Here is a 26,678-nt window from a genome sequence, read left to right on the forward strand (position 1 = left end):
CTGCCTCTGCTCTAAGTAGCAGAATCCAAAGCTCTAGTGAAGCCTCTTGTTTTAGCTACTTGTAAACATTTAACTGCTTCTTGGGCTAAAGGGCACACAGAGAATGACAGCCAGTGGCCAGAGGATGTGTGTTTAAGGTTCTGTTCTTGCTCCACTAAAGGTTGTTTATGTAAATTTGAAAAAGATAACAAATGTACCAATTCATCTAAGCAACGCCTAAATAGCATGGTAGAATTGGTAAAAAGCTAAGAATTCAAAGCCTTTTACAGAGTGGAGGAGAATCTGAAATTCAGTCTGTGATGAGATCCTGACTTAGACAAAGCTTTGAGGTTGATGTATGTTTTCTCCTGCAGCAAGATCCCTAACAAAGCCAAAACAAATTTCAACTGGGAAAAAAAAGCAGCAGCATATTTTTTGAAATTACAAACTATAAAAGTTTTTTTAAACAGAGAAAACTCACAGCAACTTATTTATCTCCCCATAGCCAGTCCATTGTGCACATACAGGCAGGTCCTTGTTTACACTTAATGCTGGGACTTGCACTTTTCCAGACCTAGGATTTCATAATGGGAGCTCAGAGTGCAGTATCCCTAGAGAATACTGTTATGTTCACTACTTGCCTGAATCAGTATCATGTAGTTAGGGTCAAACAAAACATGCCCGTGTGCTGTTGCTGCAGGAATGGATGTGTATTCCCTTGCAATTGGTCATAAAAGAACTTGCTTTCCTATTACAGAGCCTCCTATCCAGAAATAGGAAGTGGTTTCTTGCTGTAACCACTGATTCCCTCTGAAACATCAGCTGGGTCAAAAGGGAAGTGTTTAAGGATAGTAATAAAAAAGCCCCTCTCCCTCATCTTTTTTTGTACCATAATTTTTGTCTAAGGAGAGGAAATTACCTTTATTCTTCCATACTCATTACAGTAAGTTCACAACCATATGTGAAGTGTATCTTTGGTTCTTCCCTCATACAGTTTACAGAGATAAAAAGAAAACTCATCTTCACAAAAAGGCAGAAATAGCAGTAAGATGACAGAGATGCTCGTCTAAGAGCATTAGTTTGGGGTTGCCTTCTCACCACCAAAAAGGGAATTATCACTGAACTTACAGAAAGAATTAGTCCACACAACTAATGTACTATCAGTTTCCATTGGAGCACCATGAACAGTGACTTTTTTGTAGACAACTCCAATGCAAAGAAAATTCTCTGATCGTCTCTTGAACAACTAGAAAATGGAGTTTATTAACCCAGTTAAGAAGCCACTGGCTCTGCTAAAGTCAAAGCTGAGATGTACCTCTTTGTGCTGAGAGGGCTGGGGGCCTTTTCTCTGTGTGACTCTAGAAAATGGATTAATGCTACTTATCGGTATCCCGGTGCTTTTAATGGGTTTGATCAACTGATGTTTATGCATTGCCTTGAGGATGTAAATATTCTTATGAAAGTTTATATCCATATCTTTTGGCAGACTATTTTCAGCACTGAGATCACTTCAAAACAGCTATATGACATTCAATGCAACAAGGCTAAAGAAAAGTCAATGTGATTATCTGCTGAGTGTACATGTAAGGACAGTAAGTGGTTTAGATGTAGGTATTTATGAGACAGATCCCTGTTTTCTGCTAAGAATTACAATGTTTTGGCAAAATATGGAGATTTGCCAGAAAGGATAGCAGCAATATGTATTGTTTGGCATTTTTATAATTTGCCTCCCACCCCCAAAACATGCTTGTCTTGACTGACTAACCTCTAATCTGCATTTATATTGTTGTATCTTTATCTATTATGCATTACATGCACACAAAGCCAAGTCTCTGATCACACAGAGATGCTATTTAGAGTACACAAAACTTCCCTGGAGGGTTTCCATTTAGAGAAAGAAGCAGATTATCATAAGTCTCATGCAATGGTAAAAATACAAAAGGCTCAGCTATTTCCACTGCAGAGTATCAATGTCATTCATGTGTCCCTATTTTAATATATTCAAGTACAGCAGCAGTCCTCCATGAAGAACTGGGAACAGGTTTCCAAGAACATCAGGTAGGAAATAGCTTTTGTTCTCTCTCCTGCTGTTGTCCAATTTATACTTCAGGAAAGAACTTCAGACCAAAATTTACCATAGTCTGTTATTCAACTCACCTGCAGTTACTACAATTAGTGACTTCAGAAGGTTACATGCTGTCTTTCATTTTCAGCATGCTTGGTCTACACAGAGGGATAAAAAGCAGGCAATGTAATCAAACAATACCGTAATAATTGTACAGAGCAAAACAAAGGGGAGAAACGCTATTAAAGCAGAAAAAAAAGTAAAAACTCATTTTTTCCACGTAAACTCATGCTGCTTACCAATGTCCCTCACAACAGAACAGCAAATCATAACTAAATGCAGGTAACAGAGTCATGCTGAAGCACTTGGGTTTTGGCAAGGGATGGGCAGCAGAAGGGAAATATGTGTGGGTGAGAGTTTCTGAACACTGCTGGGTCTTATCCTTTGACACTTAATGTTGGGTCATTTGTGGGAACACACTTGGACGTTGGGTTCTCCCTGCAGACTAGATGGGAGCCACTCCAAGGGGAGCTTGTTCCAGTAAGGGCTCAAGGACATCTGATATAGCCAGCTGGAGGCCCAGCTCTTGAGACTGCAGGGTTGAAATTCATTCCTCTGGGACTCCATTAGTACCCCTGGCATAACATCAAAGATATTTCTTATGGAAAAACAAAAACAAAAACAAACCCAAACCAAACCAAACCAAAAAATGAAAAAAAACCCAAAAAAAAACTCAAACCAAAAAAAAAAAAAAAGAGTTAACTTGTTTGCCTTAATAGCCTTAAAAGATATACCACACTAGCCTTCTCCTTTGCATTTTCATTGGGTGCTGCTTGCTTTTCTTCACAGAGGTTGCATTCACTTAGACATGAGGTGTCAAACTGGTCCTCTCCTATAACAGATTCATAAGATGATGAGTAAATAAGCATATTCATTGATCTCTATTGGTCAGACTCTTACCAAAAAAGGTTACCAGGCATGCCTCATTCAGGTGCTGCCCTTAAAGCACGTTTGTTAGTACAGCTAGCTAGAATAGAATCTCTGCCTCACAATAATTTCCAAGTTGAGACCATCTTTGCTAGCAGTTCCATTGGAGGTTCAAAGGCTGATGGCACCAGACGAGGAGTGTTCAGATAGCACAAAACTGGCCCAATACAAATTTGCAGATAGGATGGGCTAAAGTAAACAAACGACTGAATGTTCTTCTCACCCCTCTAGCTGATTCCTTCCCAGTTAAAGCAAAGCACTTATGTCCATATAAAAAGCCAGGAGAACCAAAGTGTTCAGTTAAAGGTCCTGTGCCCATATATTTATAAAAGAGAAAGTGGTTTATGTGTTTTTCTCAACACTGGCAATGGGAGGGATCAATTAGAAGCCTTATTTCTCCCAGCCCTGTTGAAACATCTTGTACTTTACTGAGCTAATGGGTATAAATAAGCAAGTAAGAGAAGAGAGGTCTGTGCAAAAGGAGTTTTTCACTTTTGCTGCATCACCAGCCTTGTCCCAATAAGGTCCAAGTCCCCTAAGTCAGAAGAGTACATTTTGTCATCTCAGTTTGTGTGGACAGTACAGCCATAATAATGGATCTGTACACAAACATATGCCAAAGGATAGGGGTATGTTCTTACATATAGACAAATAGGAAAGGGAAAAAAGGTATTTTGGGAGGTTAAAGGGCAGTGCTGAGTGTTGCAATTATACATCCTATGACTGGCCATCAGCAACACAGAAAATTAGTTTTGTTGTAATGTAGAGTGACACTGGCTCCTAGAGCTTTGCAAACAAAATAGGCTTGTGACTCTCTTCAGCATAATGGTTCACCTTCTGTAATGAAACAGGGACTACTTCTTTCCCTCAAGGCCCAAAATTTAATTGATTCTTAACTTCTGGCTGCCAGGTACTCCTTACAATATCATCCACATCAAAGCCCACGTGCCTTTGCTTCTCTCTAGTCACCCTACCTTCCATCAGGAAGAAAGGACACCTTAGGACGTTTGCTAGGGCTACAGTCCTGTGATATGCCAGAAAGGCAGCCTGTTGCTCACACTTTTCATGGCTTCTCCATGGCCTGGAAAGAAAGGCAGGGCAGGATGCTCTGACCCATGAAGAATAACTCCCATTTGGTCTTTGCCTCTATTCCAGCTGACTGAAAGGATATCTGGATCTTAGATCCTTATTCCTGACTGCAGAGAGTTGCAGGTGATGAGAAGCTTGCTGTTTGCAGCCCTGCCAAAGGAGGTATACAGCCACAGGAAAATGCCTTTTGAAATGGCCCAGTGCAGGTAAGGTTCTGAGACTTTCTTTAATGTACATAGCTTTTGATATTTTTAGATGTTTAAATTAGCATCATACAGCAGCTGGCACCCAGCTAGAACCCAGCCCCTTCTAGTTTTGCTGGTATCTGCTCATATTTCTGCTAAGAAATTCTCCCAGTAATAGGGCCACAAAGCAGGACACAGTCATCACACATACATGAAGACCTTACTCCCCACCAGGCCCTTGCTGCACCCCCTTTGTGCCAATACCTTGCATACTGTCATGTCTTTCTGGAACGTCACCTTGGTGGTGTGACTTGGAGATGATGGGCCTGATCAGATACTTTTGGAGGTATTTTTTTAATGGGGAAGTAGAACCTTTATGTAAGGTGGGGAGCAGCACGAGAAAAGTGTACCTTGGAGGGGCTCCTTTCCATCTCCAGAGACTTTCTAGACTATCACAGACACTGGTATGAGGAGGTAGTCAAAATGAGAGGCTGCCAATAGCCTGTATTTGTGTTAAAGAACAAGTGACAGGACAGTTTATCATAAAACCTACAAACAATTGCTCCATTTCCTTCTCCCCATTTTCCTTCATTCTCATCCTCTCCGCGCCCCTGTGAAAAGGAGGGTTTCCCAACATTTCAGACATACAAATCACAAAAGATTACTCATGAATCACATAATTCCTCTTAGTTCCTGGAAACTAGGTATAGTTGGGAAGAAAACCCTGACATTTGGATTTCAGATGTCGTATCTTGAACATATCAGAATTTTCTCTCTTCTTATTTAAAAAAACAAGAGACAGAACAAATGTTAGAGATCCAATTCTCTGCTGCACAGCTGTATAAAAAGGGGCTAATATGTTACTGGCTTAGAATAGTCAGTATGAAATGATGGAAAAGGAAACACCTGGTACCTAATGAGATGTTACAAGCTTCTATTTGCAATGAAAGTACACAAATGCAAGAGGAAAATGGACTCATGCAGCCTAAAGCCAGGAAAATCCAACGAGCGAGGATTGATCTTTGGGCCTTCAACATCAATAGGACTATTCATGCACTTAAATACACATGTGTATTTTAGCACCTGGCTGAATTAAAGCCTCAGATAGCAAATCAGGAGATGGCTGCTTGTTTTCAGCCTGCAGAAAAGCCAACCCTTTTTGAGAACTGCACCGATTACCCTAGTTTATAATCTCCTTAATATCACAAGTTCCACAAAGATACATTTTGTTCCCTAGAGCTCCTCGGAAATCAGCTAAACATATGGACTGCTTGCTTACACCTACTACAGAAGGCTGAGTATTGAGGATTTATATATTTTAGTCTATGTGGTGTAAATATGTATAAATTTATATTGTGTTAATTTATGGCATACACTACAGAAGGTTTTGCGTGAGCTACATTGCATTCCTTCCCACGTTTCTGCTGAAATATTCATCTTCGGGTCTTTTTCTCCATGTTTTCCTTAGTCTCGCCACAGATGTTTGGGCAGCTTGTGTTAGAAGGGAGTGTGCCTTAGAAGTACATTTAGGAATTTAGGTGATGAGAATACCAAACTCAAGTGTGTGGCTACAGCCTGATGGGGTTAAGAGGCCTGCAGAACACTCACCAGTGTCTTGGACCTGCCTTCTGATACCCAGGCAGGCATCGGGACACAGCCTGTGAATTAGCAGCACTGAGGCAAACACCAAGCGCACAGAGAACTTCTGTCTCCAGGACTGCCAAACAAGTGCCTGACAAACATTGCATTCACACACAAAACACGGATACATAAAGCTGCCGTGCCAAAGGAAGGACTGATTCGCGCAAGAACAGGCACCTGTGTATCAACAAACTGCACTCAGCATCAGCACCAGCAGTTCCTCCCATCTGCCTGCACACAGCTCTCCAGAATGAAAATGTATTCATGTGTCCCAATCACTCTGAAATCGATAGGACTCTTGCTGTTGGATCAACAAGAGCAAGGTCAAGCCATTGGGCCAAAACACAGCCCTTATCTCGCCCTGAGCTCTTATCGCAATTCTATCAACACAGTCTTTGTGTACAAGGACTGGCAGTAACCCAGAAGTCCCGGTGCCAAAATGTGGCACCATTAAGAGCCTGCTGCCTGTCCTAATATCCAGCCAGAGATATGAATTCATACAGAAAACTTAATTAAAGCATGACCTAATCAACAAAAGTGGGACCCAACACACTGTTTATTTGCTTAGCATTCCAGTTGTGCATCAACACACTGCATTTCACTAACTTACTGGAATATGAAAATGCACAACTACATAAATAGTACCAGAGGGAGTTACCTGAATAAATACATCATACACAGCCAAATAAATCTTTCAGCTCTGTCCCAAATGCAACCCTTACTACTAACTCACAGACGAATGAGTAAGAGGATGTGTCTGCAAATATTTTCTCAGACGCAGTTGTGAACTACTTTGAATTTTGACCCTTCTCCCCAAATCCACTGTCCAAAGCATTTCTATGTTCTGTGTTTATGGCAACGTACTGACAGATCTGAGTGCAAAGTCCAATGCTGCTTCAGATCTCTGGCTTATTCTGGGGAAGTTAAATTCTCCTTTGAGGTCCTCTGGGAAAAACGCAGTTACAGACATTTTTCACCAGTCCTCTTTGCTTTTCTTGTCCATCTAGAATCAGGACAGGTTTAAGAAGGTATTCTGATTGCTAAACCAGTGCTCTTGCCAATCCCATCAGTCACCTCATTTTGCCCTTGAGAACAACAGCAAGCATATCCTATCCCCAAGTGTCTGCAAATCCTCCTCAGATCTGGCCCTGTGCTCTGGCATGGTGAGTGCTCATCAACATGTACATTACTTAATACAGGGCTGCTGGTATTTCACAGGGTGATGGTAGAAGAATAAAAGATACAGTAATAAAGATTTCAGTAGAGTTTAATTTAATTTTTCAGAATAGCTTTTCCATTACTACTACTACAGCTTCACTGTGCAATAGTAGAAGAACCAAAAATGCTGAAAAAGCATTTTTGCACAGAGTGGGTGAATAATTCTAATTTAGCAGGCAAAATTAACAGCAATTCAATGAGGGTACAGATTACATTACCCTGTTATGTTGTCGTATGAAGGTTTAAAGAGACCATACATTTTGCTGGTTTTATTTTATAAACAGGCCAACTAAAACCTCACATGCAAAATAATCCACAATGAAAACCACAACCCTCAAACTACTGCCACACTTCTACCTCACCCTTGTTTGCCCAACTCTTTCCCAACCTATTACCCTGCCCTTCTTGTCTCTCATGCTGAAAGGATCTCACAGTGGAGTCTAAAGTTGCTGAATTCAGGGAAAAGTCATCAGGGCTGAGTATGGAAATAAGTGCTCCCTGGTCCCACTGCGTGCTCTTGCCTAACTGACTCTAACTCTCTCCAGCACCAAAGACCTACACAGCACTGGGAAGATGCTGTTTGGCCCTCTTTTCCTAGAGCAACAGAACCACATTCTAAGCTAGGGGTCCTGAGACAGTCCTCAGAGATTAAATAGACAGTAATACAGTTTGGAGTTCTCATATGGCTGATCTTCTGATTCTTCTACTTTCCTCCCCCTTTCTTCATTCTCCTAGGATTTAAATACTGACTGAAAGATTAAAAACAACAGAAGTTAATAATCATCCTATCATGCAGTAGAAAAAACAGAACACACTCAATGAGTGTTGATGGCTTCAATACTTCAGTAGGCTGAAATACATTCAGAGAGTGTTTCAGTGAATTTAGGTAAATGGGAAAAATTAAGAAAAAAATCCAAAACAATAAAATTCAAAAAAGCAAAATCTGATCTTGGATAATTAACAGTAGAAACAGAGCTAAATTGAAATAAATTATTCAGTGCAAGTACTTCAGACAGCTCTTAAGAATAACACATGGATTCATGGCACTCTTTAGGGGACTTTGTGCCTATAAACTAATTAATAGATCTGACTTCTCCATATGTAGTTTTTCCATCTGTAACAGATAAAGTATGGATAGGTTTCTCCATGTAACAGGAAAAATTAAAACTAAAGTTATTTTTGTAAGTTGTAGAATATTCTCTAACTTATTCAGAACGCAAATGTGTGAAATACCATGACAGAATGGAAATTGATTTTGTAAAATGTGAGAGTGAACGACCGTGCTCTGAAACATGTGGTGCAAAGTCACAGACAGGGCGCTCGGCTCCCTTCCCTTCCAACCACCACCCAGGCGTGTCGCAACCCAAATGGTGGAGCAAAGGCAGAAGGGCACCTAATAACCCGCTCCTTGCTACAGCCACAGCCAGACAGCCACAGCAGAGGCATTTCCATCCCAAAGCTGAATGACCCCAAGCTTTTGCCATCCCAGTGCATTGTACAGTTTTGCTTAAGCCTTTGGAAGCTCTTGGACCCTTTGGTTTAATCAACACAGGGGCTGCTCCAGTTACTCCTTGGAACAGCTACCATGCTGTGCATGTTGGAAAATGCTGTACAGCTTCCTAGGGCAAGCAGAGCTGGCATGCAGGAGCTTGTCCAGACTTTTCAACTGGTTAGAAATCTGTCTGCAGCCATTCCATCCAGCCCAGGATGTGAACATTGCTAGAACTTGGCTGAGAAATAGCTCACTTCTGTTTTTGCAGATACCTCGCATTTCACAGGATTAACCTTGAAACTTGGGTTTCAGAGGCAGCTTCCAAGGTTTTAGCCAAACTAATGTACATCTGTCAGGGTCACCCGTGTCCATGTACATTAACTGAATCCCATCTGTGAGGACAGACAGTCACTCCCATGCTTTCCTCTCTCTGCCTGGAGGGCTGGTCAGTGTGGGAAGCTGCCATTCCCACATGTATTATCATACCTATTTATTTGCAAATATTACTTAAAATTGAGTGCATTAGCAGAAAGTGTCACAGTCTTACATTTCAAGATTTCAAAAGCAAGAATTGTTGTACAGCCAAGTCAACATCAACATTCATAAAACCCCCAAACCTATTCAGAGGTTCATAAACATGGGCAGTTGTTTTACCTGACATCTTTTCTCCCAACGTGTCTCATGATTCCCATCAACAAGCTGTCCGACAGTGGTGCCATGCCCAGCCACTATCTGTGCCAAGAATTAACACCTCTTAGTCACCTCCCCTCTTCTTATCCCACATCCATCTCCAGCCCATACCTCATCAACCAGCAGCCCAAACATCTGTCCACTTTCACAAGAAACAGCCTCTTATCCAGCCTAATTCCCACAGCTCGATGCCCAGCCATGTTCCTGCCCTAGTCTCTAAATGAAACATTTGCTTGAGTGTGTTGACATCAGATCTCATTATTGACTTTAAGGAGAGCAGCAAGAAGAGTTTCCTCCACTTCATCTTCTCTTGATGAATAAGGACAACAAGCCCTAACATTTGGCTTTAATTATCATGAATAATTGCAAACTTTTGGAGAAAACCTGGAGTTTCATCCAATATGAAGTTAGGCCTAAACCCAAACTAGATACTCCTTAACATTTTTGGAGGCTGTACTCAGATGCAGGGGTTTGATTTCACTTCTCCTGTAAACTGATTCTGCACCCAAGAGTGCTAAGATATGTTTTCCTTTTTATTCTAGCATTTTTTCCTCAGATTTCACTCCTTACAGAGCACTCTCTGCAGACTTGCCTTGTTGTCTCATTTGGGTCAGTCAGAAATACAAAAAAACAATACACATCTACTTTTTCCTCTTTTTTGTGCTGGGATTTGATTGTGGTCTGCTGTTTACGTTTTGGGGTTTTTTTGCAAACCAATGTGTCTTTTTAACAGCTGGCATTCGTATGTTCCTGTCCTTTCTTTGTAGTTATGTGCATCTTCCCTTTGTCATTTTTAACGTGCTTTTCACTTTAGCAGGCTAAGAAAAGAGTCTGATATGCAAGAGATCCAAATTTGTGATAGAAAAAGAAGACTATGAGAACATTTCAAAACGAAAAGCAGACAGAGTAGCAAAAGAGCCTCTATTGTCTTTATTGTCTTATATTGTCTCTACCATCAGTCCCCAACCATTTAACAGGGTGCTCCATATGCAGAATTGTCACAGTCTTTCACACTAACGGTATATCACAAGAATAAATTCATTTGGCAATTAATAAATCCTTCCATTGTTTCATTTACCTTTCTGCTTAAGGAAATGAAAGTTTCCTTGGCAGTCTCTCTGATCTGTATTTAGTACACTAGTTACAGAAGAAGACTGAAAAAAGCTGGTCATGTGTGACTACTCCTCCAGGTGCCAGCTCTCCCATGGCTGAGGTGAGGGCAAATGGGAGCAAACAGGAATCCTGTCTTCTCAGCACTCATCCTGGGTAGGCTACTCTTATCATGGAGTCACTGTGCATCAGAGTGAAAGCTGCTCAACAAAACCACCAGCTTCTCCTAACACCATGGGGATATCTCCACTCACAGCTGTGCAGTTAGTAAACACCTGCTTTGATATCACACACTTTGTTGTATGTAAATGCGCACCCAGCTTGGTTGGATTGCAAACAAACCCAAGCCCAAGACCCCGTTTCTAGCCTCAGCCTCACTGGCCATGCCAGGAGGTAAAAAAAAGGAAAAATAAAAGAAAACCTGTTCTAACAGAGGACTGGGCTTGTTTCCTATACAGTAGTTTCATAGAGGTGAATCTTTCACTAACCCGGCTGGCTGACACAAATTGTACTGGGAACAACAGGAGGCTTGTCAGACTGTTCCAGCATACAAATGAACATAACAGACGGGTAGCAATAAACTCACCTAAAGATAAAATAATGATCTTCAGTCATTGAGAAAGATGATAACTTAACCACAGGATGCATAGCAATTAGCTTCCTCAGCAGCCTACAGAAGCAATATATACAAATGACAATATAATCTTCTGCAATTTGAAACCCTTTAGGATCTTCAGCATTGTATACTTGGATCAATTTAAATCTTTAAGTTGCTATCATCTTTCCTTCTTACTCAGAGATAAATATCTCCTTATTTTCTAGTGAAACACAGTAGATGTTGTTTTAATGTGGCCTAACTGTACTCATTTCTTTCTTCAAGTTAGCTGGTTGAACTGTCACGAGCTCCCCAGGACTGTGATTGCAAAGCACAAGGAGCTGGCCAGGGCAATACCTGTGTTGGATTGCCCCCAGTGGCAAGGAACTGTAAAAGACTTTGGCAAAGACAGAAATGAAAATTTCTGATTGAGAAATAGGTCTGCTAATGGGAGGGAAATAAATGAATAAATAAATACATAAATAACTCTCTGCATGTAGAAATCTTTAAGCTTTCATCCATTTCTAGGAAACTAGAATGGCAGGAGCATGCCTCCTACTCCTCAAGACATCTTCACTGTGGGGATACAGGGAAACTACTGCAGCACAAGCAAGATTTTGGCAAATTGAAGCTTGTCAGAATCACACTGAGCTTCCTGTTGGTCTGGGTCTACTTATACTTTCATTACAATACTGTGTTTCTTTCTGCTATTCCCCTCTGGACATATAATACTTAAAAACTAGCACAAGAACTTGACTCTCTGCAGCGTACAAAGTAGCCAAAGTATTTCTTTCTATGGTCGTCTTCTTCCTCCTGCCTTGTTTTTGACTTAGCATCTGGCAAAACTGGAAAAACCCTGGGACATGAAAATTCCCTTAACTGTGAGTAAGCCTTCATTATTATGTCTTTCTTTACAAAATGGCCTGTCTGATTAATGTTTGTTTGCATGGAAAATTTTCGCCTCTCCTTTGCTCTCTCCTGCAATTGCTTTGCATTTTAGTGTCTTCTTTGGCAAGGGAGAAAAGCTAGATGCTGGGTTAAATCACGGCCCCTTTCTGAGATCTGCGGGACTTTTGTTGTTCATGTCATGGCACCAGGATTTCACCCTTATTCTTAACAAGTACAGCCTCCAACAGTGGCCTACCACACCACTTAAAGTCTCTGGAGCAAATTACCTGGCCTAAAGTTGCCATTTAAAATACCAGCAATTTTGCAAAAGCCTGTTTAATTCATTTGACTTTCTCCAGTCTATTCAGCCTTGTTCAGATGAATCCAGTAAGCTGTGTTCTTTCATGTTCTCTTGACTTTTAAGTGACAGAAACTTTGCAGACTGAGAACTTACCCCAAACAAGTCTAAAAATTAAAAATCCTTCACAACTGAAATCTGAAGCTGATACTTGCATATATGATGATTTTAGAGGGACTGAATCTTCGCCATCGAAAAACGTCTATTTAAAATCTAGGCCAGGAGAACATCACTTTTTTACAAATCAGTCTTACTTAAGTTTATGGCAACCAGCAACAGACCTGCAATCATTTATGTATTTGGCAATTACAGGCAGCTGTCGGGACACTCAGCCAATGGAATTAAACATTTGAGAGATTGTGATTCTATTATATAATCTGGTTATGAAGCTAATTACACTTCTTGTCATTGTTGACAATGTATTATTATAGAGACAAAAATCTTGGTTCTGCTAGTCAAATTCCACCAAGAGGTATAGACAGATAGAAGGAAAGGAAAGAAAACAAAAGAAATCAAAACAACTTTATGCTCATTTATGAAATGACTACCCGAGTCCAGAAGAAAAAGAAAGAAAATAAAACAAAGTCACACCCAACAAGAACACCGAAGTTCCCCTAAAATGCTAAAGGAGATGATACATGGATAAAAAGGTATACAAGGCTATTTTCAATCATCTGTGAATAATTATGTAAAGTTAAAACTTCCAGAAAACTAACATGGAAAAAAAATTATGAAATAAAATCTTGAACATAACACAGAGTTCCAGCTTTGCAAGTAAGGCAATACATTCCAGTACACCATGCAGATGCCAAGGGTTCTCTCAGACAAAAGCACATCTCTTTTGAGAATCAGAAGTCCTTTTTAGAAGCAGCAACTGAATTCACTACCCCTTGTGATCTGCAGTCTCCTAGTTCCACATGTGCAGCAGATAATACAAAGCAAATTATAAGCTTCCATATTTTCCATAGTGTTGCTTAGTTTGTATGCTCAACCCTTCATTGCTGATTTTAAACTTCTTTGGAATGAAGATTAATTTCTCAAATTATTACACCATAAAATCGTGCATGCCCTGAAAGCTATGGCTTATTTTAATAATGAAATTTAAAAAAAAAAACCAAAACCCAACCACTATCAAACATATTTCTAAAGCAGTAATTGAATTTTTGATTTTTTTCTGACAACAATAAACCCCAAAGTCTAAGGAGTCTGTTTCTTGCAAAACTGAAATTTTAAACAAGTCTAAATTTTTCAAGATCATAAGTTACTGCACTCATAGAAAAAATTTCAGTGACCTTACTAAAAAGAAAAACTCAATTATTTCTATTTGTAGAGAAAATTGAGAGCCAGAAGTAATGAACAGCAAAACAAGTAACTTTTTAACACATACACAGACACGCAATTCTGAAAAATTTATTAGAACAATGAGAAGCTCATTATTTTAGAGCTTTTGTTCAGCAAACTACTACAAAATGAAGGACAAAGAAGTAGCTACAGAAACAGTCTCTCATGGTTTCAGAATTAATATTCTATGCTGGCTCCAAAGACTGGGCAGGTCATGCCACAAAGTTTACCTGGCTGCCCTGACTCACACATCCTTATGGGAAAGGGTAAGGATAGTGACATTTTTTGCTCCTACTGTCACTTTAGTATAGCATGTTTTATTTGTTCTTGATTTATCTAAAAGTGGCCTGGGCATTCAGCTTGACTTCTATATGCCCCATAAATGAAAAAAGCATTTAACTTTCTTTTGGTATAATTATTCTTATCACCAATAATTTCTTCTAGCCCATGGCAGATGGACAGTAGAGATAGGAAGGAGACCAGATTACTCTGTTCCAAATAATGCTACTTCCTCAGTTTTTTATATTGATACTACTGCTAATGTTTTCTTTCCAAAGCCACAGGAGAAGCTAGTAACTGCAAAGAATAAAATGAAAACTGCATTTAGAAATGGTATCCTCTTCTGATCAGAAACCAGACAGCCCATATAAATTGTACTTGTGTCTTGAATTTAAAATGTGACTGTACTCAGTCTCCAGAAAGCATAATTGAATTTGTAATTCACAAAGCAAAAGGGAAAAAATGGTATGGTAATATTCCAACCCCTAACAACCTCTGTCAGTGTTTTAAATCTGGAAACTGCTATTCTTTTAAGCAAGACTACTGGTTTTGGAAGCAATACAGGTAGACTGTACTTAAACTAATTTGTGAATTATTTCTATTCTGTTCACTCAGAAATTCAATGAAAATGTTAGAAACTTTAGGGAAATCAGGGCAGAAATGTGCCCAAGTATGCTTATGATGATCAGGTTTTAGAAAATAAAAGTTGCATGTGCACCTCAGTCACTTTCACACCCACAAGACAACAAAGCCTGACTGGTAGTGCTGGCAGCTAACTTCTAATGAGCATTAAAAGTGTGATAGAAGATAAATCAATAATTTTTTCTGTGAATAACAATCTTATTCTCTCATCATAGAAATGTGAGCTGCCAACAGCTGGACACATATACAACCTTGAAAATGCCATTCCCTTTCATGGTTGCAAACCAAAACAATAAATCATTTCAGTAAGATAATTTTCAGTCTTCTGCTTGTTCCTACAAATAAAGAAAGGCATGGGCCTATCCCATTTTCAAACAAAACCAAAACAAAATTATTTGGGGATTTAGCAACAATAATTTAATTTGTATTGACCATGCCACAACATAAACATTTTCCTCAAAGCTGAAGCAAAACCAGCTTACACATATTTTCCATGTGTGGGGGTTTTTTTGTGTCTGCGAGCTGCTGAGACCACTTTCATTAAAGCAAATTCAAAAAACCCACTTCCCATTTGAATCAGAGTTTCATATTTAAACTGCAGGATTCCTCATTTAATGGTTTGCTTGTTGATTGAATTAATATGGATGTTTAGCAAAGGTGGGCCAACCAGGCAAACAGAGTAAGAGGACAGGGAATACATTAGAAACAGGGAAAAGTGAGACTGAATCAGTACAGGGACAGAGCAAAGAGATACAACATGAGAACGTGTACTTTTTTGTCCCCTTTCTTCCATCAAAATCAATTTGTGACATGCTTCCATGCCCTATGAAGTAAACACAAGCTTTGAGGGAGGACTGTGAGAACAACCTTGCTTAGAGACACTGTCAGAAAGTGATAAAAGACAAAGTACACGAGCTTCAGCTGTGGTAGCTGGTCTTGGCACTGTCAGTGTACATCGTTCAAAAATCTGCATTAGTGAAGCCAAGTATTTGCTTAAAATGCCCTTGCAGTTGATACTGCAGCTTTTTTGTCTGTGAGCTACATGGTGGGCATCCTCTTGGAAAGATGGTAGGGTAGGTGGGAAACTGAGTGGTAATGCTGGTGCTGCAAAACAAGCCACTTACTGTAGCTAGGTCACCCGGACCAAGAGAGTTCCTCATGAGGTGACACTGACAGACATGTGAAATCCTCAAAAAACACAGCAGGAGGGTACAGAGAGCAGATATGGCACCCAGACCATGGGCTCTGCATCTCTGCATATAGAGCTGAAGGGCTGCTCTAGACTCCATTCTATCCCACCCTAAAGCTCTGTTGTAGATGCCCAATGTTTGCTGGACACCCAGGAGATTAAGGCACTTTTGAAAATGTGTCAGTCGGGATCTTTTAGTAGCCAGTCTTTTTCTTTGCCTTAGGCGTGAGATTGGTACAATTGTTACCTCTGAATGCTCCTCCCATTGCAATAGAAATCACTCTACTGACTCAATTTAATAGGACCTGGACTTGCTGCTGTTTTCTGCCAAGAAAGCAGAATCTTTCAGCTCTCTGTGCACAGGAACAGAGATGTTAAAATTAGCCACAAGCAGTATATTGCTCCCTGAATACAAGAGAAAGGTACTGCAATTTGCTGCACAAAGGCAATTAGTTAAAACATGAATCCAGAAGTAACAGATTTAAAGGAAGTGTTCTCTGGTTTGCTAAGACAACTATCGTGCACGCATACATCATACAAATAGCAAAATGTGTATGTTCAGGTTTTGTTTGAGAACCCCTGTGAGGTCACAGCAGATAGCACTGTTACTTATTTCAGCATCTTAGAAACAAGCACTGAGATGCTTTCTAAGCTGTGAGCACAGAGCACATAGAAAGGTCACTTTCTGTGTCTCTTATTTCTATCTCTCTCTGCTGGTGGAGTAGCCATTTCAGCTGTTACTGCTTCAGTTAATCCCTGTCCCATTTCCGAGGCCACTGGAGGAGCTGAGTAATTTCCACCAGTGCAGCAGGTTCTAGCAATCGTTGTTAAAGAATGAGGAGATAGAGAAGAAGACACCCTCAGAGTTCCTGCTCAGTTGGATTCTGTTCAAACTAACTGTGAGACATAGCTGCAAAACAGACCTTACAATATCCCAAATAGACTGTTTCTGCTTCCCATTCCTAGGCCAGCCGAGGCGCCTGAGTTATGACATTCACGTGTTTTACTATGCTGGGGACTGGAGACAGACTGTGAAATTGGAAGTGTGTAGTGAGGACACTGACTCCCATCTCCATGTGCTGGTTCAACTTGCTAATCTGCAGAAAAATGAGCCCAGCTATAAAGAAGAGGCTAGAAAGGTGCTGAGGGCCAGAGCTCACATGAAGACAGCCTGGTGCAGCCAGGATGGGGGTGGTAGAAAGTAGCAGAGGGAAGGCTGGGAGTGCAGACTTCCCACTGTGGATAGGCACGCTGGTAAGGTTGGTGCGGACATTAACAAAACTGTAGCACTGGTGTGTGCAAAGTCCTAAGGGCTCTTTCCCTCTCCAACTAAAAGCACCTGATATTTTTAAAATGTAGAAGATACAGAACCAGGAGCAGAAGCAGAATTTATGAGGGTTGGTAAGAGCTTTTTGTCTTCCTTACAGACAAACAGCTCTGTGAGCAGCAGATCGCACGAGCGCCTGCATCTCAGGGCTTCCTTCCGCCATGGGCACTCAAAGGGCTGATAGGCTCTGGGTTCTGGGTCCTGCAGCCTGGAAACGTTCTTGCTGCCTTCTCCCTCCTCCCTGCCCACCTGCTTTCGAGAACTTAAGACACTTAATAAACCCTATGCCACTGTCAAATTTGGTCAAAACATTCTCTAAGATCATAAAAGATTTGTTTCACCATATGGAAGGAGAGATTAACACTTAATAGTCTGTCCTACTGCATAATTACTTTTTCATTAGGAAGCAGGTATAACAAAATTATATAAACACATTCCTACTCTATTAACAACTACTTACAGGCCAACTTATGCTTCTGGTTATATAGCTGTAAGCACAGAACCACTCTGATTCACCACTTAATTTCAGTGACAGTGAAGAATAACCTGGGGCACCAAAGCAGACTGGCATATACACACCACCTAAGTACTGCAGTTCTCTGACTAGCAGGCAAGAGTGTGTGTTTATCAGAAACAATGGGGGCAGCACATATTAAATCTTTGAACGGCTCCTCACTTGTGTCTGGCAAATTAAAACATCTGAAATAGCAGGTTAGAATTAGGAGTACAGTATGGCATGCCTTAATTTTCCCTTTTTAGTAGCACACCAGAAGTATTTATATATATCCTAGAAAAAGCTGTACTCTGCTGTCTGAGGTACAGCATTCTCACAGGACATTCCTAATCTAACAAACATCACAAAGTGAACAAAGCAGAATGAATTTCCTTTGTTACTGACTACTGCTACATTATAATAAAAGAATTTTAAATCTGAGTTCATTTTGTTCAGCCATTGTTTTATGCCTACTTTTGTATTCTATTGGATTAGAACAGATTAATTTGTTTGAGTTTTCTTCCTAGACACTTTTCATGCCCTGGCTCAGTAACAAGGCTTCATTTTAAAAAAAAGAACAAAGTCTCAACATCTTCTATAATCTTCTCCTTCATGCTACAGTTGCTTTAAAAAAAATAAAAATCTTAACAAGTTTAATATTTGGACTTATACTAGCTGGCAAAGTAAATTTCTCAGTAAATGACAACACTTCTTCAGATAGTTGTCTTCAGCCCATTTTTTAACACTTTATACCACTGCATTGCCACAGGCCCCAGATCATTTATTCTAGCTAGTTAGCTGAATTCTTGCTTCTACCTCTGTATTGACGGTTCTGACAGGAAAACCTCTGTTACTGCCAATGGAAAACCAAGATGTGACAAAGTTGAAAATAAAGCTTTATGAGCCCTCTCTGAGACAACAGACTGCACCTCCACTTGCCCTGAAAGCCACCTTGCTTGTCAGGCAGGGCTAATGTCCCCTATAACAGCAGAGAAGCCAGTCCCAGACATGCAGATTTTTTCTAACTGTAAACTGGGGGAACTTGTGCTGTCGCACCCTGGCAGGGGCTCAGCTGCTGGGGGAAACCAGCAGCCTCTCCTTGTCTGACCTGAGGGCTCTTAAGAACACAAACTCCCCTCAGGCAGCCTGCTTATCTTCTGTCCTTAATCAAGTGGGTTGCTGCCCTTTCATTTCACCAGCTGGAAGCCAGCAGGCAAGAAATGGGAAGCTTCCTCCACAGCAGGTCCCAGCTTGTGTTGTTCCAGTCCTAGGCTGGGCTGTAGCAGGAAGAGGGAAATGGCTGAAACTCTGTACTTAAGGAGAACAGGGATGGGTTCCCCTCCATACCATCTCAGGCAAACTATTTATCCTACTTTCCAGCTGCAAACTAAAGATGACTGCTTTTATCTGCTGTTTCCATCACAACACTCTTCCAATGGTCACCAAGACCTGCTGCAATGGGGCCATGGTATTGTTTGGAGGCTCCCAGTCCTACTCTCATACAGGCAACAATAACAACTGGAAGCAAAGGCATTCTTATGACGGGTCACTTTAAAACCTGTGCAATGAATATTAGCATTCTCCAGTAGATTCAGTGGGATTTCCTGCAGCACATACAGCAGTGCACTTTTACCCACGGTAAGTGGCATTTGCACTAGGCCAGGTTTTCATGAAGATCTAGCTGATTCCTTCCTAATAACAAAAGAGTGATCTTGAATGACAGATATTAGCCAATAAATTAATTAACCATACTGATAGAAATTTTGAGAAATCAAATTCTAGGATAGCAACACAAATAAATCTGGACAAACAGACCCAAAGAAAAGTGAGTGACTTGCCCAGAAATGTGTTTTCACAGTATTTAATGGTAGCAAGCGTTATTCTGGTACAGGGCAAAGAAAGAAAATTATAAGAATTACACACTAAGCCTAGAAAACACAACAACCATGTCCTGTTACCATTTTTAAAAGTCATTAGCTCCTTTCCCTGTGAAAAGTAACACTGAAAACTCCCCACGCTCTAGCACAGTAATGGCAGCAATTCCTTGGCATCCTGTTCATGGATCACTGTCAACTTTCTGAATGCACTCTGGGCTACCACACTGCCTTGTAAGACCAACCTTTTAAGGCAGCATGGCTTTGCAAGCCGGTAGTGATCTGTGAAACATAGCGGAGAATCACTGCTCTTGATGATGAGACTTCAGCAAATCTCGAGTGGACTAATGACAGAGCTGCCTACACCCAAGGTCAAATTGTTCGGCTGGCAACAATTTTGGTATTTGATTTCTAAAGCTGAGGCAAGTGGAATGATGACGAATCCAGTACTTCTTCACTTGGAGGTTATTCACTTAAATATCAAACCACTAACTTCAGCTGTAACTCCTGGGATTTGACTCGGTGGTTTAGTCTAGAGTGTCTTGCTGTAGCAGTGGCAGCCTTGAGGAAAGCAACGAGACTTAGCCTAAGCCTTCTCCTGCAATCAGATTGCACAGTAACAAGGAATTCCTGGCACTGTGGTACAGTAAACAGTTCTCCTATGTCCAGGATATAACACCAGAACAGATGATAATAAATAAGCCACTTCAACAGGGCTGTGAAAAATTATCCATGACATATCTGTAACATAGCAAATGTCATCTCAGAACAGGCTTGTCTGGATGCCTACAGGAGAGCACCAACTGTCTGGCTCAAATTTGCAGCCTCCTCCTGATAGGGCGCTGTGAGCAGACTGGTGACTGACTAATTCCACACAGCGGTTTCCTACCTACGGAGCACTCTTTCCAGCTATTAGTGTCACAGCATATCAAACGGGCTGTCACAAACCTGTTTATCACCCTTTCCCAAACTGCAGGAGGTATCCAGCAGCAGCTATTCTGTATGGATCTATGTACACACTAAGTGTAAGCTCTCTGGTAAGCTGGACCAGTGCATCTCATTCAGGACAGAATTACAACCCTCAGGTATCCTGAGATCACCACAGATGCATGGGATTAGAAGTGCAGCTTGCTACATTAAAAGTCTCTCTTCATGATTCCTTTAAGAGCAGTTCACAAAAGCCATCTCCAGCCTGGTGAGACCATGTTTCTTTCTACAGGCAGTGGAGAAGTGACCCTGATGGAGAACAAGGTCATCCAGAACAGAAGCCCAACCTAACCATCCCAGAGGCCTTCTCTCTATTCACTGCTATGGAGCCTTTGCAAACACACCCTCATTTCATGCTGTCAACTCCTAAGACTTTATCTCAGAGTATTTGATTTGTTTCTCTTGAAGGCCCTTTTCTTTGAGTCATTTAGTTTTCCAATAATATCATATATTTGGTAAAATACAAACATACATACATATATAATTATTATAAAATATATAGGCCTTGCTGTTGTGGAGAAAACTTGAAAGTGTGAAGTCCAGATTAAAAAAAAAAAAAAAGTGGAGAAATCAAAAGGCAAAATAAAACAAACAAGATATTACCTCAGCTTTTTTTAAAGCCAAGCTCATGACATGTCATGCTGTGACAGTAGCAATACTAACTTTGTTTTACTGAAACAGTCTAAGAAATAATTTGAAATTTGCAAATGGAATACTTACATTTGCCTTGGGTCTTTTTCCAAAATTTTTCCAAATTTTTTTATTTTTTAAAGGTAAAATTTATAAATAAAAATTTGTCTTTCTCAAATTCCCACATTTATTAGAACTTTGTCGTTTTAAGACAAAATCAGCTTTTGACAGCAGATTAGGAAAAACTCTGCCTCCTTTTAATATCTGCACACATAAGAATTGTAATCAGTTTTCCCAAAACATTATGAGCATTGCTAGTGACTGACAGTCACAGTTGCTTTAAGTAAAAGGGACTTCCAAAAGGTGTAAAACTTGGTTCATTCTCAACAAGTATCCATTGAAATGACCATTTCAGAAGCCATTTCCGTATCTTTAAGGTCATGTCTAAAATTCTGAATGTTGCTGAGAGAAAGAAGTAGTCTTAAGTACATGCTGCCTTGTTAGCTGATGATTTACACATGATATTAATATTCTAGGTCAGTTCCTATTTTTCTTCACCTGGATAATATTCATGGAATTCCTCTTGTTTTCTTCTATAATCACTAGAGGAAAAGAAGGAAGTGCTCCAACAATTTAGAATCATTCACTTTTCCAAAGGAATGGATGATTCAATACCTGAAGTTTACCCTACAACCCCTACATTTGAGGTGAAGAGGATTTTATTTTTATTTCACTGTTGGAGCTCTTTGAACTACCTCAGTCTAGATTTTTAAAAGTTAATGCACATGACTATTTAACACCCATGTTCTCTAGTAAGAGTGAATTAATGGCATTCATATTTAGTTCTTGGAAGAAATTTCACAAGGGGATCCCCCATACTACAGGCTGGCATTCAGCCAGTGGCAGTAACTTGCACAGCACATGAACAAGTCTCCAACTCATGATCTGCTGACAAGGAACTGGCACATCTGGGAATGCCGTATCTTGCCTGGGCAGGCAAGTTCTAGACTCTGTCTGTTACAATCTCCTCTTTGTCTGGTGGAGCTTCAGGTTACAACATCAAGAGTTTTCTAACTTTCTGTAGCATCACAGGAGGGGAGCAAAGGAATAACCAGTACAAACAGGAATTTGGGATCTGTTTTCCTGACTCCATGTGCTCTGTATCTTAAATGTCGTACAACAAAGACCCCTAGCACATGGGACCACAGGACATAGAGGAGATGATATAACACAAGGTCCCTCTTCTGCCCTGTATTTTTCACATATAACTTCTGTAGTATTTTGAGAAAAAATAAAAATACCCATTTTATTTGACATCCTCTGTGGACCACAGAAGTCTGTTTTGCATACCAGTGGTTACTTCTATTAGGAAATCACTCCACACACATTCAGTCTACATTTCCTTACATTAAGCTATTGATCTTTTAGTTCCAACCTCTGGTTCCTACAATTCACAGTCCCCTGGTTTTTGGCATTAAAATCTGAAGATGATTAGCAAAGCATTGATGTAATCAACTTTCAGCTATTCAAAATGTATACAGGGACATTTTGTTTTCTGTTACTTTTTCTAGACTTATTGTTATGGTGAATAGCATTCTTTATTTATTCTTGAAAGGAAGATGAAGAGTCTCCCAAGAGGAAGAAACAACTTCCTAATATAAAAATAAAGCACTGGAGAATACAGTCCTGGCCCATGTATAAACAGATAGACAAGACATCTAAGAAACAATGGGAAAACGCTTTTTTCCTTGGTAACTAAAGGTCACAAGCAGTGGCGTTTACTACTCCAGTTTTTCCCGATTTCCAGGGTGGAAAACAGAGGAAACTTTTATCTCCAGTCCAGTCCCCAAATACATCATTTGATCTTATTGTACTACCTGAACTCTACAGTAATCTGTGACCCATAATACAGTTTCTGTGCACCCATACACACTCCTAGCAGCAAGACCTTGTGGATTGTCATGTAATTAATTTACCCATATTCCATAACCTAAATTGGTATTCTTCATACCACTGGTTAATAGATAAACCTGACACACAAATACACAGAGAAAGATCTCAAGTAACTGGTAAATACTTGGTCTGCTTAGCCACAGTGGGCTTGGGGATGCCACAGCTGTAGGACTCTCTGTATGCAAATAAAAAGATGCCTGAAAGGTTAAAGTGTGTATATACCATGTCAAACAGCCCTGCTATGAAAGAAAATATGTGGGAATATGAGTATCAAGACAAGGCTATAATCCCAGTAGGGAAGTCCTCCAAATGGGCAGAGTCACTCAAGGAGCTGGCTGCAAGGGTGGGATTTGGTTCAGGATTAAGGCACTTAATATGCAGTCAGTGTGTGAATTCCTGCTACAGTCAAAGGAGACCTACTCAATACAGTCAATGAAGCTTATAGAACTATTCTGCTGACAGCTGAGAAGTGTCTGCTCCAAGGTAAACTAAATCACATGATTCCATAAACTCCACTGATTTAACTTTCATTAACTACAATGGGAACTGAACAGGAACATGACTCTGGTTCTAGAAATTTATACATAAGTATCTACAGTTACAGTTGTTCTCTAAAACCTCATCTAGAGTTTTGATCTGGGACAAAATTCTGCTCCAAATGGCAGGAGGAACTCCACATGGAAGATGACCTGCAGAACCAAAGGCTGTGTGAGGATTGTGAGACTTAAAATTTGGATGCACACGGTGAGCAAAACCTCTGGGATCAATCAACAACTTGCTGCACATGTTGGCTGCACCACTCCAAGAGACATAAACATAGAAAGCTGCTTGCTTCCAGAAGACTCTGGTAGAGAGGCACTCACATGAGTGACTGTAGTTAAAGCAGCATTCTGAACATTTCCACAGTTGCTGGGTTTGGCCATGCTGACTTAGACTGACAGTCTGGTCAAAGATGGACCAAGAGTCCCATGGATGCCTTCAGATGCATGCAGCAAGACTGGGTACTCAAGTCTAGTGAACTGCTGGAGGCAGCCTCAAGGACAACATTCCTTTTACCTCCAGTACAGCAGGACATGAATAGGCCTGCGATGTGTGAACACCATTTCTGCACCTTGCTCACAGCTGCACCTACACTTCCTGCTCTGTGACAACAACAACAGTGGTTCTGACCAGAGGTCCCAGATGCTGAATTCACAGTGCTACCCACAGCTGCAGTCCCACTGAAGCACGAGGATCAGTATCTAAAGCATCAGGGTAATCTAGGGATAACTAGATCTAGAAACATACAGAAAAAGATCAGAAGATGTATTTGAATTAACTGGTTCCTCCTCTTCCTTTCCTTGCCAATCCCCTTCTTGCATGAGAATATGTCATCGGCCTCATAATTACAACACCCACATCCCTATTACCATAAGAAAAAAAGCAAAGTAGATGCCCTTTATGTGCCCTTTCCAAGTCCTCTGCACATTTCCTGCTGCTCCCCTAGACAAGATGGGCCAGACTTAACCTGTTTCCTCACCTGACGACTTTGTGACAACTCTCAGCAGAGCAGACACCGTCTGCAAAAGCCTTTTCCCTGCAACACGGCAGAGCCAGCCTGCAACAGATCTATTCATAGAGCAAGAGAGAAAAACCTTCTCAGGACTGGAGGCTCCTAGGTGAGCAGCGACAGCAACTGATCCAAATGTTTCCCTTGTATTGTATGATCAGCAAGAATGCGTGTTTTTATTTGAATTTTCACCCTTTGGTTTTCTGCATCTGGTAAATACTGGCAAAGTAAATGTTAAGATGTCAGCTCTCTCTTCTGAGAAGTGATTGACAGTCCCTGAGTGCTCTGGGCTTTTTATAACCAATGTGACTGACAGCTTTTAAGTGGAAGCACTTCGTGCAAGTTTCAAATGTTAGTTGTCTGCACGAATAACACAGAATATTGGCTTTTCTTGTATCTATCTAATGGCATTTCCTCCTGCGCCAGCAGCCACTCTAAACCCTCAGTTGTTAAAAGACGGGGAAAAAAAGTCTGTGCTCTCTGCTCTGCACATTTCCAAAATTCTCAGTGTAACAAAAGGCAGAATAAACTAATGCCTGTACTTTACGTTCTTGCATTTCAAAGCAGTGCAGCAAATAATTAATTTCTCTTTGCATCAGGCTTAGCTAAAAATGATGGTGTCTTGTACAGTAATATTTCTATTTTATTATTTTCAAGCACTCTGCATCAAAAAGTTTCAAGAAATCCAACAGTATTATTACTTTGTCAATGCACCCGATCAAAGTGCTAGCAACCATGCTACTGAGTCCAGGATATCTCTTGCCTTGCCCCTCTAACAGCTAAGGAAAACAGATGCACTAAATATTAGACATAAAATTTAATATACATACCAGAAATGTACATGCTACTTCTCAAACAAATGTGCCGAAATTTGCATCTTGTACAATTCTGCATTTGAAGTCCAAACATAGATAAAAGTCAAATTTAGGGAATTTAGTGCATGAGAAGTTGTTTGATTAAAGGCACCTATTTTTAGTTGGTAACAGGCAAGCAATTTAAGTGTTGTTAATAAGCACATTTCAACTTGTGAGAGTAGCTTGTAAAAATGTTGCTGGCCCTTCTACCCAGAAAAGAGACTAAAGGTTTGAACAGTGTTCATTTACTGAAAAAGTTTCCCAGAATGGATTTGAAGTAGAAGGAGTTGAAGGACAACCCGTTTTTCAAAGCTACAGAAATATCCATCATTTCATGTATACTTCTACACCGAGGGACTTTAATTTTGTATTTCTTCTACACTGTGTAACTCTGGAAATGTTTTCAATGTGAGCACTTCAGTGTGAATCAATCAAAAAACATCTTGTGCTTTCTGAATAAAGTAAGGATAGAGGCTTTATATAAAGGTAGGCCACTCGAGATTAAAAAGCCCATTACCACAGAAAAATCAAAGAGTGAGATCCCTTTGTCCTTAACCATCATGATGAAGATCAGGTGAAGGTGCACTCCCTCAATTCTTCCACTTTCCAACACTCAGTGCACAGCCTCTCTATCACCCCTATCCAAAAGTCTGCATGCTGCCTGACAGCAGGGAAGGCACAGGCTGAGCCACCAGCCAGCAGGACAGAGTCACACCGTCCCTAGTGCTCTTCTCCTCAGACTGACACAGCCCTGCAGCTCACGTGGATGATGCAATGTATGTATGAGAGAAACCTGCTCTTCAGTCTCCTCACAATTTCTCTTTGCTGAAATGCACCTCTTCCTAGAAATACCTTGGGGGCTCAGGAAAGTGAAGCTGCAGAGTTAGAGAAAACAGTATGGTACTATTTAGATTTTGCCATGCCATCCTAAGAATACTGTTGGAATGTGGAACAAACCTTTCCAAACCTGTAAACAACGCATTCCTTTAGTGGAGAGCCTCTGGCCTCCTACAAAAGAGAAATCAGTTGTATACTATATGATATTCACCTCACTTTCATGGCTAAGGTGCAAGATTTTTATAGTTACCTTTTCTGGTTCAGTTACATTACTTCAGTGCTTTTTTAAAAAAGAAATCTATGTAGCCATCATTCATTAACTGTACAACATAACCTACTCAGAGAATAATACAATTTCCTCTTCAGCTTCTCATTTTTCTCAACTTTAATGCAGCTGTGTAAGATTCTCCCCTCTCCAGAGGGCAG

At 40.4% G+C, this 26,678-nt stretch overlaps 1 protein-coding gene across 1 annotated transcript in view; it reads right to left on the bottom strand.

Annotated features, from left to right (window-relative positions):
* The window catches only part of ATXN1 (ataxin 1), a 371,937-nt gene that overhangs the window by 276,095 nt on the left and 69,164 nt on the right, over positions 1 to 26,678 (bottom strand). The window lies entirely within an intron of this gene.

Source organism: Molothrus ater, chromosome 1 (genome assembly GCF_012460135.2).
Source record: "Molothrus ater isolate BHLD 08-10-18 breed brown headed cowbird chromosome 1, BPBGC_Mater_1.1, whole genome shotgun sequence".
Classification (NCBI taxonomy): domain Eukaryota; kingdom Metazoa; phylum Chordata; class Aves; order Passeriformes; family Icteridae; genus Molothrus; species Molothrus ater.